Source organism: Oncorhynchus nerka, linkage group LG12 (assembly GCF_034236695.1).
Source record: "Oncorhynchus nerka isolate Pitt River linkage group LG12, Oner_Uvic_2.0, whole genome shotgun sequence".
Lineage (NCBI taxonomy): Eukaryota > Metazoa > Chordata > Actinopteri > Salmoniformes > Salmonidae > Oncorhynchus > Oncorhynchus nerka.
In genome coordinates, this window is record NC_088407.1 from 79,703,138 (window position 1) to 79,719,619 (window position 16,482).

Below are 16,482 nucleotides of genomic sequence, written 5' to 3' on the forward strand. Positions count from 1 at the left end.
GAAAAACTAGCTTGTCCTTAGAAATGGAAAGTGTGATATTTATATGGTACTGTAATTGACAACAAACCATTACATTTTCATGTGAAATGATTGTAATTTTGTAACAAAATTGTAGGATGGCATTGTGAATATTAATGTCATTGGTCCAAGTTACTTAAGAGAGCAATTCTAATTGAGTTGTCAGGTTGAAAAGCCAAATGGGAAGAATTGCAAGGGTTAACACATTCAGTAGAAAGACTCTGGTCCCATCCAGGACAGTCCTTCTTAATGCAAGGGTCGACACATTCAGTAGAAAGACTCTGGTCCCATCCAGGACAGTCCTTCTTAATGGAAGGGTTAACACATTCAGTAGAAAGACTCTGGTCCCATCCCGGACAGTCCTTCTTAATGCAAGGGTCGACACATTCAGTAGAAAGACTCTGGTCCCATCCCGGACAGTCCTTATTAATGCAAGGGTCGACACATTCAGTAGAAAGACTCTGGTCCCATCCAGGACAGTCCTTCTTAATGCAAGGGTCGACACATTCAGTAGAAAGACTCTGGTCCCATCCAGGACAGTCCTTCTTAATGGAAGGGTCGACACATTCAGTAGAAAGACTCTGGTCCCATCCAGGACAGTCCTTCTTAATGCAAGGGTCGACACATTCAGTAGAAAGACTCTGGTCCCATCCAGGACAGTCCTTCTTAATGCAAGGGTCGACACATTCAGTAGAAAGACTCTGGTCCCATCCAGGACAGTCCTTCTTAATGCAAGGGTTGACACATTCAGTAGAAAGACTCTGGTCCCATCCCGGACAGAGTTTCTTAATGGAAGGGTCGACACATTCAGTAGAAAGACTCTGGTCCCATCCAGGACAGTCCTTCTTAATGCAAGGGTTAACACATTCAGTAGAAAGACTCTGGTCCCATCCCGGACAGTCCTTCTTAATGGAAGGGTCGACACATTCAGTAGAAAGACTCTGGTCCCATCCAGGACAGTCCTTCTTAATGGAAGGGTTAACACATTCAGTAGAAAGACTCTGGTCCCATCCCGGACAGTCCTTCTTAATGGAAGGGTCGACACATTCAGTAGAAAGACTCTGGTCCCATCCAGGACAGTCCTTCTTAATGGAAGGGTCGACACATTCAGTAGAAAGACTCTGGTCCCATCCAGGACAGTCCTTCTTAATGCAAGGGTTAACACATTCAGTAGAAAGACTCTGGTCCCATCCAGGACAGTCCTTCTTAATGCAAGGGTTAACACATTCAGTAGAAAGACTCTGGTCCCATCCAGGACAGTCCTTCTTAATGCAAGGGTTAACACATTCAGTAGAAAGACTCTGGTCCCATCCAGGACAGTCCTTCTTAATGGATGGTTTATCTTCAATGTCGAGGGAAGCTGACAGTTCTAGGATTATTCTCTCCTCTTCGTTTCATCCCAAACTAACACATTTAAATCATCTCTGCTCATTAGCTAACACAGCCACGATGATGCACTTGGAAAAAAACTTCAACGACAAAAGGACCATGTGTAAAGAAATGGGTTTGTATCCCAATGGGAACTTATCCACTTTATAGGCCACTACTTTTGACCAGAGCCCTATGGATGCACTACATGGAATAAAGGGTGCCATTTAGCCACAGCCATAAAAAGAGTAAGAACTTTGCTCCTCTGAAAAAAAAGTAACGTAATCCAAATCAACTGACTGGTCAAGTGTTATTCTGGAGACGAAGGAACAAACTTCATAATGAGATTTTAGGATTAAACGGGCATGTGAATGGAGCACCACGAGCAAGCAGGGTAAACAACCCAACCACACAGTAGAACAAGTTTGAAACGGTTCTATCATTTCGCCTGCCTTCCAAGAACTTCTCAGATAATTCAATGTTCATGAGTCTAACTTCCCGAGCAGTAAATTTCAAACACAGATTCAACCACAAAGACCAGGGAGGTTTTCCAATGTCTCGCAAAGAAGGGCACCTATTGGTGTATGGGTAAAAAAAAAAGCAGACATTGAATATCCCTTAGAGAATGGTGAAATTATTTGGATGGTGTATCAATACACACAGTCGCTACAAAGATACAGGCGTCCCTCCTAACTCAGTTGCCAGAGAGGAAGGAAACCACTCAGGGATCTCACCATGAGGCTAATGGTGACTTTAAAACAGTTACAGAGTTTAATGGATCTGACAGGAGAAAACTAAGGACGGATCAACAACATTTACATTTTACATGACATTTTAGCTATTTAGCAGACGCTCTTCAGATAGCTAGATGGGACAACCACATACAGTATCACAGTCATAGTAAGTACATTTTTTCTCAATAAAGTAGTTATCACTACTAGAAAATAAAGATATTTCAAAACATGCATCCTGTTTACAATAAGGCTCTAAAGTAAGACTGTAAAAAATGTGGCAAAGACAATAACTTTATGTCCTGGGTACAAACTGTTATGTTTGGGGTATATCCAACACAACACATCACCGAGTACCACTCTTCATATTTTCAAGCATGGTGGTGGCTGCATCATGTTATGGGTGTGCTTGTTATCGGCAAGGATTAGGGAGTTTTATAGGATAAAAATAAATGGAATAGAGCTAAGCACAGGCAAAATCCTAGAGGAAATCCAGGTTCAGTTTGCTATCCAACAGACACTGGGAGACAAACTCACCTTTCAGCAGGACAATAACCTAAAACCATTTTTAGACAGTTGCTAATCAAGGAAGTAATAATCATGTAATAACCATGAAACAAAGTTATAACCAATAGCCATGTGTTGAATGCAGCATAAAAGCAGTAGTCATCTCATCTTGAGCCATTTAGCGTTATTACACGGACTAACTATGGGAAGCTTCAATAAGAAAAGCAACAAATACACTTTTATAATGCAGAACAGAAGCCTTTGGAAAGTAGTGGAGCGCAGAGATTTCTCTGAACATATGACAAACCTAAACGTTAATTCAATAGAAGGTCCCTGAAACACACTGGTGTTGCTGTGCTGTAGATCCGCATGCTAAGCTAATGGGATGAGTTAATTAGCTTATAGCTAGCTCCAAGCTAACTGAAAACAGCTGATGTTTTCCCCACTGATTACAGCGTTATAACCACCTTACCTTTAGGGTGTCAAACTCAGAGGGCCATACTGAACATTTGTTATATTTTATCACCATCAAAATGTACAAAAAATAAACCCTCTTTCCATTGTTTTTGGAATTTTCTATGCTGCCAGTCAGTTTCAATTTGGTTTTAGTTTTTTAAATGTAGATTGAATTTGTTTTATTACTCAAACAACCCGCCGGCCGCATTGAATCAGCCCTCAATATATAGTACCTAAACACGTCTAGCTATCCGTTGGATATTTGGAATAAGATTATGGTGTCACATACTTTCTCAACATCAGTGGATGCTGATAAGGCTTCATTGCTTTACTGTGGTAGCTAGTAAAAGCATTTGTGATTGGCTTAATATATTTATGTCTTTGAGAAATTCCCATAGAGGAGGCAGAGCCTATAGGCCATACAGTTTACTTAGCTTGAATATTTTGTTTTGTAACATCATCCATAAAAACCCATGATCAGAACATGATAATCTATAACTGAGTCATCCATAAATTCTTACTGGACGGACCGAACGGACCAGCTGTGGTTCATTCCCACAAGTAATTGTACTAACTAACCGGTTGCTGTAATCCAATTAATCTGAATGTCCTCTTCTGCTTTCTACATGAAGTAGATCTGCCAAATTCTTTAAAGCTGTTTTCAGTCATGGGCTCTGTGTTCCAAATGGCAACCCTATTCCCTACATAGTGCACTATATAAGGAATAGGGTGCCATTTGGGACACAGGACATTTCTGTGGGATAACAGGGCTGAACGTGTTTACCAATAGAAGAAAATGGGCTAGTATGTAGAGGTGCTATGTAGGACTCGCTATGTAGTATGCTGGAGAAAATGTATCAACATGTAGAGGGTTTGTACATGTAGAGGGTTTGTACTGTATCAACATGTAGAGGGTTTGTACTGTATCAACATGTAGAGGGTTTGTACATGTAGAGGGTTTGTACATGTAGAGGGTTTGTACATGTAGAGGGTTTGTACATGTAGAGGGTTGGTACATGTAGAGGGTTTGTACTGTATCAACATGTAGAGGGTTGGCACATGTAGAGGGTTGGTACATGTAGAGGGTTTGTACTGTATCAACATGTAGAGGGTTTGTACTGGCCCCCCAATGGTGGAACAAACTCCCTCACGACGCCAGGACAGCGGGAGTCAATCACCACCTTCCGGAGACACCTGAAACCCCACCTCTTTAAGGAATACCTAGGATAGGATAAAGTAATCCTTCTTCCCCCCCCCCTTAAAAGACCTAGATGCACTATTGTAAAGTGGCTGTTCCACTGGATGTCATAAGGTGAAAGCACCAATTTGTAAGTCGCTCTGGATAAGAGCGTCTGCTAAATGACTTAAATGTAAATGTAATGTATCAACATGTAGAGGGTTGGTACTGTATCAACATGTAGAGGGTTTGTACTGTATCAACATGTAGAGGGTTTGTACTGTATCAACATGTAGAGGGTTTGTACATGTAGAGGGTTTGTACTGTATCAACATGTAGAGGGTTTGTACTGTATCAACATGTAGAGGGTTGGTACTGTATCAACATGTAGAGGGTTGGTACTGTATCAACATGTAGAGGGTTGGTACATGTAGAGGGTTTGTACATGTAGAGGGTTTGTACATGTAGAGGGTTGGTACATGTAGAGGGTTTGTACATGTAGAGGGTTTGTACATGTAGAGGGTTGGTACTGTATCAACATGTAGAGGGTTTGTACTGTATCAACATGTAGAGGGTTGGTACTGTATCAACATGTAGAGGGTTGGTACTGTATCAACATGTAGAGGGTTTGTACTGTATCAACATGTAGAGGGTGTGTACTGTATCAACATGTAGAGGGTTTGTACTGTATCAACATGTAGAGGGTTGGTACTGTATCAACATGTAGTGGGTTGGTACTGTATCAACATGTAGAGGGTTGGTACTGTATCAACATGTAGAGGGTTGGTACTGTATCAACATGTAGAGGGTTGGTACTGTATCAACATGTAGTGGGTTGGTACTGTATCAACATGTAGAGGGTTGGTACTGTATCAACATGTAGAGGGTTGGTACATGTAGAGGGTTGGTACTGTATCAACATGTAGAGGGTTGGTACTGTATCAACATGTAGAGGGTTTGTACTGTATCAACATGTAGAGGGTGTGTACTGTATGGACAAGTTATGGGCCTTCGCTCCTGGTCCAAAGAGGGCCTATTCTCTGTCAGCTACTCTTCAAAGATATATATTATTATTATCCTAAAACACTTGTGAATGTTTAGATGATCTCAATACGATTATTGTCTCTTCTGATCACAACAAACTTCTGTTCCAGACAGACGTACATTTTTTATTGAACCTTTAACTAGGCAAGACAGTTAAGAACAAATGACGGCCTACCCCGGCCAAACCCTAACCTGGACGACGTTGTGCGCCGCCGTATGGGACATCCAATCACTGCCGGTTGTGATACAGCCTGTAATCGAACCAGGGTCTGTAGTGACGACTCTAGCACTGAGATGCAGTGCCTTAGACCACTGCACCACTCTCGTGACCATACATCAGACAAGGAAATTAAATGACAAGAGTAAGCAAATAATAGATTAAATCATCTCAGGACCAGTGATATATTCTATAATCTATAATTATATAAGTTTCCTGAAAGTAAACCAAATTAATTGTTTTTACTATAAATTGGATTTTGTAATCACAAGGGTGAAATGACTCAAGGTCAGATAATGGTCAGCGGAATCCATGAAAATGGAATGTAGGAAGATAAATCCGCTAAAGCAGTACAACTACAGCCTGAACTATTGACCTCTCGTGAGGAGGGATGATGGTGGCCTCTGATACAGAGGGTGAATCACACCTCCCTCTGCAACTGGATCATGGACTTCCTGACGGGCCGCCCCCAGGTGGTGAGGGTAGGTAGCAACACATCTGCCACGCTGATCTTCAACACTGGAGCTCCACTACCGCATGGCAAGCAGTACCGGAGTGCCACGTCTTGGACAACAAGGCTTCTCAACAGCTTTTACCCCCAAGCCATAAGACTCCTGAACAGGTAATCAAATGGATACCCGGACTACTTGCATTGTGTGCCCCCCCCACCCCTCTTTAACTATACATTTAACATTCATGTACATACTACCTCAATTGGGCTGACCAACCAGTGCTCCCACACATTGGCTAACGGGGATATCTGCATTGTGTCCCAACCACCACCTGCCAACACCTCTTTTACACTACTGCTACTCTCTGTTCATCATATATGCATAGTCACTTTAACCATATCTACATGTACATACTACCTCAATCAGCCTGACTAACCGGTGTCTGTATGTAGCCTCGCTACTTTTATAGCCTCGCTACTGTATGTAGTCTGTCTTTTTACTGTTGTTTTGTTTCTTTACCTACCTATTGTTCACCTAATACCTTTTTTTGCACTATTGGTTAGAGCCTGTAAGTAAGCATTTCACTGTAAGGTCTACACCTGTTGTATTCAGCGCACGTGACAAATAAACTTTGATTTGATTTGATTTGGAATTGTGTTTCCTTGATTCCTTTGTGTCCTCTCTCCTCACCCTTTTTCTGAAAAGGCATTGAAGGAGAAGGTCAGAGGGGAGGAATCTTGGATTTTGAGAAGGATGTGAGGAGAGAGGACACAAAGGAATCAATAAAATACAATTGAGATTCACCCAGAGAAGAGATTTTAAAAATCCCACCAACTAGACAATCAACAGCTGAGACACAGTTCCACACATCACAGCTGTGGGCACAATATGACACATTCAATTGCTGAAACAATGTAACTATTTAAACTGTAATACAACATAGTATGTACCACTGCACAGCAGGCCAATGATGTTCGTTTTGTGTTCAGTGGTCCTCAGTACCGTAGTTAAGTCATCTCTCATATAGACAACCTTATTTGAATGGAAAAGCACAAATGTGTAAAGTAATTTCTCATGATAAAATGGTAAACAAGCCCATGGGACCGCTCAGTAAACATTAATGCCAAAATAACCTTCTTATTGTAGGAGAGGGTTGGGGTAAAGTGTCACTGAGAAACACAGCAGGTAACAGAGTTCACATGATCATAGCAGAAAGGCTGATATCCCAGGGGAAAGGAATTGGATATCTAACACTCGTGATGCAGGACTCAGGAACACCGTTTCCATCAATCAATAACATCATCAGTATCATCTGACTGAAAATAACTCATCTGATTTGGATTAAACCACCAGAGTGCATGTCAGTTGATTAATGCAATTAGATTAATTTATGCTCCTTGAGATATTAGAAGATGTGAACGTGCAGAGGAGAGGAAAGGGAGGGGGAGAGGGGGGAGAGGAGAGGAGGAGAGGAGAGGGAGGGAGGAAGGGAGGGGAGGGGAGGAAGGAGGGAGGGAGGGGGAGAGGAGGGATAGGAGAGGGGGGAGAGGAGGAGGGAAGGGGAGAGGAGGGAGGGGGAGAGGAGAGGGAGGGGAGGGAGAGGGAGGGAGGGGGAGAGGAGAGGAGGGAAAGGAGAGTGAGGGAGGGAGGAGAGGAGGAGGGAGGGTAGAGGAGAGGAGGGAGAGGAGAGGGAGGGAGGGGAGGGGAGGAGGGAGGGGTAGAGGAGAGGGAGAGGAGAGGAGAGGAGGAGAGGGAGGAAGGGGAGGAGAGGAGGGAGGGGGAGAGGGAGGAGAGGAGAGGAGAGGAGGGAAAGGAGAGTGAGGGAGGGGAGGAGGAGGGAGGAGGGAGGGAGAGGAGAAGAGGGAGAGGAGTTGGAGGGAGGGGAGGGGAGGAGGGAGGGGTAGAGGAGAGGAGAGGAGAGGAGAGGAGAGGGAGAGGAGAGGAGAGGAGAGGAGGAGAGGAGGGGGAGAGGAGAGGAGGGAAAGGAGAGGGAGGAAGGGGGAGGAGAGGAGGGAGGGGGAGAGGGAGGGGGAAAGGGGAGAGAGGAGAAGAGAGGAGGGGAGAGGGAGGAGAGGAGGGAGGAGAGGTGGGAGGGTGGAGAGGATCTCTTTGTGCTCTTCCCAACTCCATTGCTCATTGGCATGACAAATGAGTGACAAGGAGTTTCTTGATAGCACAACCAGACTGGCACTCAGACTAGTTCAACATCTAGTTTTGATTTACATTTGGTTGAGTTGTTAACTAACGTGAATTCAATGTGAACTCAACAACAAAAAAATCGTCATGTAAATGGATCTTTGTAAAAAATTGGGTAAAAACTTTGACGAAATGCCCTTACATTGATGAATTTTTCCCAAACTTTTTTCAAGTTGATTCCACGTCATCACATTGATTTTTGGGGTTGAAATTATGTGGAAACAACATTGATTCAACCAGTTTTGCCCAGTGGGCTGTGATTACATACATGGGTCTAGAAATGTTTCAGTCAATCCTGCTGATATCAATTGTCAGCAATGAGAAGTTAGTCCTGAAAAATACATCAACATTAACTTTGTTTTGAAATGACAGTTGAAAATGTATTTTAGCTTTGGGGAAAAAGTTATGAATGCCACCCCTGTGCAGTTATGTAGACAAACAGTGCAATTAGTGCAACCAATGACAATAATGAGGGGTGTGTCATAATTGTTAAGTTAATTAGAATGAATTTAGTGAAACTGTTAAAAAAACAATAGTTTACAGCATATTGAATATATTAGGCTATTGTTATCATATGGAAACATAATTAAATATTGTACATAATATTTCACATATATATTTAGTTTCCTATTTTATACATTTTTGGGTTACATGCAATCTTTTGGTTCAACCATAATGCATAATAAGATCATATTGGATGATAGGATGATAGGATCATATTGGCTGTTCGCTGATAAGCTGTACAAAGAATATATCCATTTATAAGACGTGTTCATGTTTTAAATTTCTCGGCGTACACATCACAGACAAACTATAATGGTCCACCCACACAGACAGTGTGGTGAAGAAGGCGCAACAGCGCATCTTCAACCTCAGGAAGCTGAAGAAATTTGGCTTGTCACCCAAAATCCTGACAAACTTTCACAGATGCACAATCGAGAGCATCCTGTTGGGCTGTATCACCGCCTGGTACGGCAACTGCACCGCCCTCAACCGCAAGGCTCTCCAGCGGGTAGTGAGGTCTGCACAACGCATCACCGGGGGCAAACTACCTGCCCTCCATGACACCTACACCACCCGATGTCACAGGAAGGCCAAAAAGATCATCAAGGGCACCAACCACCCGAGCCACTGCCTGTTCATCCAGAAGGCGAGGTCAGTACAGGTGCATCAAAGCAGGGACTGAGAGAATGAAAAACAGCTTCTATCTCAAGGCCATCAGACTGTTAAATAGCAATGACTAACTGACTAACTGCTGTCTACATTGAGACTCAATCACTGCCCACTTTAATAAATGGATCACTAGTCACTTCATACAATGCCACTCTAAATAATACCACTTTAATATGAATAATGTTTACACATCTTACATTACTCATATCACATGTATATAATGTATTTTATACCATCTATTGCACCTTGCCTATGCCGCTCATCTCTATACCTACATGTACATATTCTCATTCACCCCTTTAGATTTGTGTGTATTAGGTAGGTGTTGGGGAATTGTTAGATTACTTGTTAGATATTGCTGCACTGTCGGAACTAGAAGCACAAGCATTTCGCTACACTCACATTAACATCTGCTAACCATGTGCATGTGACCAATACCGTTTTATTTTATTTTATTTGAAAGGGCCTGAGAGCAAGGTCAATATTCAGACCACTAGGGGTCACTGTTTTTCAATAGGTTATCCAGTAAGCCTCCCTTTTGTAGTAGTAGGATCTCAATTGACCTCTTCTTGGTAGAGCAACATGCTCAATGCCTGTGTATTGGAGGGAGGAGATGGGATGGTTAGCTTCAACAAAGTGAGCTGCTACTGAACAGTCAATGTTCTTACACCTGATTGAGCTGCGGTGTTCAGCTATGCGTTGTTTTAATTGTTTTTTTTGTTTGTCCTATGTAGGCTTTCTCAAAAAAAACATTTTATTTTCATTATTGCAGCGTCCAGAGTTTTGTCCTTGTAACCTCCATTTTTTTTTTAGCATTGCTGTTGGCCACATATTTGTTTAACCCTGCATAACTGTCTATATGGTTGACCATTCTTGAGGGGAAGGGGATGCATACTATCTGCACATAGCAGAGTATTGCGGTCTGTGGGCTTTGTGTATAAGTCTGTGTGTAATGAATGATCCATAAGTCCAGGTTATTTCTCTCTCATCAGTCTGCATGGTACATTAGAGTTATTCAGAGCTGTTGTTTAGAAGAGTTTGGAATTAATTTAGTTCCTGCTGACTTTCTTCCCAGAGCACAAATACATCATCTATGTATCTCTTCCATAGGAGGATTTTAGAAAGTAGGGGGTGTGTCTCTGTTTTGTGAAGGAGTGCTTCCTCAAATTGTCCCACATTGCATAGTTGGGGGTCAAAGGGGAGCCCATGGCTACTTTGAAACAGATGTCCATATTAAAATTAGTTGGAGCTGATTTGCTGGTGTTTTTACAGTCTTCATTTTTTTTTGCTCAGAAAACTTGGGGGGCCAATAATATCACTGCCAGTTGGGGAACCCTGGTTTAGATGGTACAATTATTCTCTACACTCTACATTGCTTGTTTTGTAACATAAACTGAAATTAGGCAAACTATTACAAAATGTTCAACCAGGAAATGGTGGAGCGATTTCTGCATATTGCATCTTTAAGAACAGTCTCTTTTGGTAGGCCAATAATTACATAGACAAAATACTGTTGCGATGGTAATCTATCTTCCCAAAACAAATACGCTAATTCATTGTGGGCCACAAGTTAGGTCACCTGAGGTGCATTCAGTTCACTTGAACATTTGCTACGTTGCCGAACGGTTTGTACTGAACGTCACGTTCTGGTACTTTCTTGAACAGACCTTTTCTCCCATTTGTTGGATGTGGCAAAGTGTGGCTTGAAGCAACGAGTGACGTATTTAAAGGACAGTGGGAGGGGCTCATGGTAATGGTTGGAGCGGAATTAGTGTGGCTTGAAGCAACGAGTGACGTATTTAAAGGACAGTGGGAGGAGGGGCTCATGGTAATGGTTGGAGTGGAATTAGTGTGGCTTGAAGCAACGAGTGACGTATTTAAAGGACAGTGGGAGGAGGGGCTCATGGTAATGGTTGGAGCGGAATTAGAGTGGCTTGAAGCAACGAGTGACGTATTTAAAGGACAGTGGGAGGAGGGGCTCATGGTAATGGTTGGAGTGGAATTAGAGTGGCTTGAAGCAACGAGTGACGTATTTAAAGGACAGTGGGAGGAGGGGCTCATGGTAATGGTTGGAGTGGAATTAGTGTGGCTTGAAGCAACGAGTGACGTATTTAAAGGACAGTGGGAGGAGGGGCTCATGGTAATGGTTGGAGCGGAATTAGTGTGGCTTGAAGCAACGAGTGACGTATTTAAAGGACAGTGGGAGGGGCTCATGGTAATGGTTGGAGCGGAATTAGAGTAATGGTAGCAAATACATTGATCACATGGTTTCCATTCCATTCGCTCCATTCCAGCCATTATTATGAGCTAGCCTCCCTTCAGCAGCCTCCACTGAAAACAGCTCCCAGTGAATAAAACATTGTTGCTATTTGGTCCTCTTGAACACAATCCTAGTCCAACTGAACACAATCCTGGTCCAACTGAACACAATCCTAGTCCAACTGAACACAATCCTAGTCCAACTGAACACAATCCTGGTCCAACTGAACACAATCCTAGTCCAACTGAACACAATCCTGGTCCAACTGAACACAATCCTAGTCCAACTGAACACAATCCTGGTCCAACTGAACACAATCCTGGTCCCTGTTCCTGGAGAGCTACCCTCCTGTAGATTTTCACTCCAACCCCAGTTGTATCTTACCCGAATCAGTTTCAGTGGTGTAAAAATACTTTTAAGTACTAGTTAAGTAGTTTTTGGGGGTATCTGTGTAACGGATGTGAAACAGCTAGCTTAGTTAGCGGTGGTGCGCGCTAAATAGCGTTTCAATCGGTGACGTCACTTGCTCTGATACCTTAAAGTAGTAGTTCCCCTTGCTCTGCAAGGGCCGTGGCTTTTGTGGAGCGATGGGTAATGATGCTTCGTGGGTGTCAGTTGTTGATGTGTGCAGAGGGTCCCTGGTTCGCGCCTGGGTATGGGCGAGGGGACGGTCTAAAGTTATAGTGTTACATCTGTACATTACTATATATATTTTTGACAACTTTTATTTTTACTCCACTACATTCCTAAAGAAAATAATGTACTTTTTACTACATACATTTTCCATGACACAAAAGTACTCGTTACATTTAGAATGTTCAAGCAGGACAGAATTATGGCGCTGATCAATATAACACTTTGTCATCTCTACTGCATCTGATCTGGCGGACTCACAAAACACAGCTACTGTGTTTGCAAATTATGTCTGAGTTTTGGAGTGTGCCCCTTTTTGTCCGTAATTAAAAAAGAATATGAAAATAGTGCCGTCTATTTTGCTTAATATCAGGAATTTGATGTACAGCGTTTACTTTTACTTTGTACTTTTACTTAAATATGACAATTTAGTCTTTTTTTCACCACTGTACTTAAGTACATTTAAAACCAGATACTTTTATACTTTTACTCAAGTAGTATTTTACTGGGTAACTTTCACTTTTACTTGAGTCATTTTCTATTAAGTTATTTGTACTTTTACTCAAGTATGATAATTGAGTACTTTTCCCACCACTGTTCAGTTGATCAAACAGCTAATTATTAGTAGAATCATGTGTGTAATCTAGGTGTGCTGGATAAGGAGGATTGGAGTGAAAACCAATAGCACTGGTTTTCATGCCAACCCAAATCTAGCACACCTAGATTACACACATGATTCTAATAATAATTAGCTGGTTGATCAACTGAATTGGGTTAGCTAGGACTGTAGCTCTCCAGGAACAGGGTTGGAGAGCCCTGGCCTAGAGTAACAAGTTGGAAGGGGATCACTTTTTTCCTAAACCTAAAGCTTGATAAAAAGGCATTTTGAAATAATACATGAACACATATTCATTAAGGTCCATGATATATGTTTTCTTCTTTGTTCTATTCCCAGCAATGGCTTCCTCCAGCATTGTCCCGCTGAAGAGCACTCCACTGCTCTATCTGTCTGGATGTGTTCACTGAGCCCGTCTCCACCCCATGTGGACACAATTACTGCAAGTCCTGTATCAGAGGATACTGGGATAGCACTGACCTGCGCCAGTGTAAAAATATCTTTGATAAGAGACCAGATTTCTTTGTCAATACTTTCATTTCTGAAATGGCTGCTCAGCTCAAGAAGTTAGCTCCAGTTGAAGCCACACCTATCACCCCGGGACAAACCCAAACCCTCTCCAAACCTGGAGCAGTGCCATGTGATGTCTGTACGAAGAGGGAGCACATGGCCTTGAAGTCCTGACTTGTGTGTCTGGCCTCTTACTCACCTGGAGCCTCCTCAGAAAGTGGCTTCCTTCAAGAAACACAAGCTGATTGACCCTGTGGAGAACCTGGAAGACAGGGTGTGTAAAAAGCATGATAGACCCCTAGAGCTGTTCTGTAGGAGAGACGTGTGTGTGTCAGTTCAAGGATGGCAATGAGACAGACCACAAGACTGTCCCCATAGAGGAAGAGCTTGGAGAGAGGAAGGCTCAGATGGGGAAGACTAGCGATAAAGTTCATTAAATGATCCAGGAGAGACTAAAGAAGTTTAAGGAGATCAAACAGGCAGTAGAGCTCAAGAAGAGACATACAGAGAGAGTGGTAGCATACTGTGTGCAGGTCTTCACTGCTCTTGTGCGTCCCATTGAGAGAAGCCAGGCTGAGCTTATTGGGGTGGTTGAAGAGAAGCAGAAAGCAGCTGAGAAACAGGCTGAAGGGCTCATTGAAGAGCTGGAGCATGAAATCACTGAGTTACAGAGAAGAAGCACTGAGCTGGAGCAGCTCTCAGATATTGAGGACCACCACCACCTCCAGAGCTCTCCATCCCTCTGTAACACTGTTCCACCTACCAAGAACTGGTCTGAGATCATTTTTCACACAGGTCTGGATGCGGGGGATGTAAGGAGAGCTGTGTCTCAGCCAGAGGAGACACTGAATAAAGAGATGGAGAAGTTTTCTGAAATCAAGTGGAAGGGGATGCAGCAGGGTGAAATGGATGTGACTCTACTATGAGGTGCAGGTGAAAGGGAAGACTGTTTGGGCTTTAGAAGTGGCTGGAGAGTCCATCAACAGGAAGAGAGATAATCCACTGAGCCCTGTAAATGGATACTTGACTGTGGGGCTGTCGAAATGAAATGGAGCTCGCACAGAGTCTGGAGTCCCCCTCTCCCTGAGAGAGAAGCCCCAGAGGGTGGGGGTGTTTGTGGATTATGAGGAGGGTGAGGTCCCATATCTACTCTTTCACTGGCTGCAACTTCACTGAGAGACTATCCACTCTTCTCTACAGCCTGTGATCCTTCTGGTGATAACTCAGCTCCACTTATCATCTCTCCCATCAAGTCTGAATGAGTTTAGGTAACAGGGAAAGCAGGCACATAAATGTGCCTTAATTAGTGTTGATATTTGCGATAGAGACTATTAGCGTTAGTATCAGTTGATCCGTTTTTATAATGAAGAATCATTCTCGTCCAAATACTGCATATTACAATGTAAATTAAAACAAGTTACTTGTCTGTGATGTTTTGTTTTTCTCTTGCGTTACATATGACTACTCCTACATACCATTTATTTCTCCTCTCACTTTAAGGTGTGTATCCCTTTTCAAACGCACAGCATACAAAGATAGTTCAGATGGTGTAATGCTACTGATGATGAGCCTTCACCAAGATTAAAGCTACTTGGACTTAACCTATCCAAGCTCTAGAACACAGGAGGCTGCTGAGGGGAGGACGGCTCATAATAATGTCTGGAACGGAGCAAATGGAATGGCATCAAACACCTGGAAACCATGGAAACCATGTGTTTGATTTACTGGATACCATTCCATGAGCCAGGTCTTCCCAATTAAGGTGCCACTAACCTCCTGTGCTCTAGGATAACCTATAATGTCCCATACAGTAATCCATAAAGTAATGACTCACTCTGTCTCATGATTCTTAGTAGGACATAGTTGTTTGGTAATCATCCCTATGAAGTCTACCTGCCACAACACATGAGTGAAAACAGTATGAAAGCTGTCACGTTGGTATTACAGGAAGACTTATTAGTGCTCTTGACCTGATTAAGGGGTTCCACTGGAACAGGTATATAAAGCCGTGTTTTGGACACAAATCATTTGTTTATTAAGACCTGGTTGAAATTAGGGTGATATGGGCAGACTGGAATCAATCTAAAAGGTCGGAGGTTAACAGTGAAATGTACAAAAGGCACTAAACATAATGCAATAGACGTCTTTAAAAACAATAGCTTTCAGAAAGCATGTAGGCTTTGCCTGAAACCCACCCTCATTCCATGGAACCATGTGATGTGAGACAGTGACATGACTGGAATGTTGAGTATAGAATGGAATTTAACCTGGCCAATCAGAATAGCTCACCTGTTTCTTCCACTTTCATCACGGGACATATTTCACACAGTGACTTTAGCTGTGTTGGCAGATAGAGTATTATGCATTCTTGAGGACAGTTTACAGTGAAAGAGAAGGAAAGCAACCAAACATATTTGGCCACCATCCATCATCATATTGAAAAGATAACCAAACTGAACTCATTCTGATTGAAATATGTTGATTTGGAATATTATTTTGACTATTTAAAGCAGGTCAAATGTTGAGTCCTAGAGTTACATGAGCACAGTCATTGCTTTCATTCAATGATTACTTGTGATCCCTTTCCTTCCTCTATATATTAGGCTACTGTGTGAAAAGGTATATGATAATAATCTTTGACAAATAACTTCTCACGTCTTGTTTATAGTAATTTGCATGCTCATAATGTGTGTTAAAGACCTAAGTGTGTTAAATAGTGTAAAAATGTGTTCATTTTGTGGTTAATTTGCATTAAAGCAACAATTTTGCCTGTAGTAAGTAAGACAAGCTCATGTACGCTTTTGAAAATTCTCGTTATGATCACATCTTTGCATTTACTACAAACTTGTTTGGTGAGGTCATCTGCCTTTGGCCTAAAGAGCAGGAACTTCATTGAAGAAATTAGAAATACAGACATTGTCATCCTACAAGAAACATTGTATAGAGGAGACAGACCCACTGGTTGTCCTCTAGGTTACAGCGAGCTGGTAGTCCCATCCACCAAACTACCATGTGTGAAACAGGGAAGAGACTCAGGGGGTATGCTAATTTGGTATAGAGCAGACCTAACCCACTCTTTTAAATTAGTCAAAACATGTTACATCTGGCTAGAAATTAGTATGGA

The 16,482-nt window shown here is 42.4% G+C and overlaps 1 pseudogene; it reads left to right on the top strand.

The window, feature by feature from the left end:
• The first annotated feature begins 5,964 nt into the window (after positions 1–5,964).
• On the top strand, positions 5,965–14,620 carry LOC135574136 (E3 ubiquitin-protein ligase TRIM39-like; annotated as a pseudogene).
• The last annotated feature ends 1,862 nt before the right edge of the window (positions 14,621–16,482 follow it).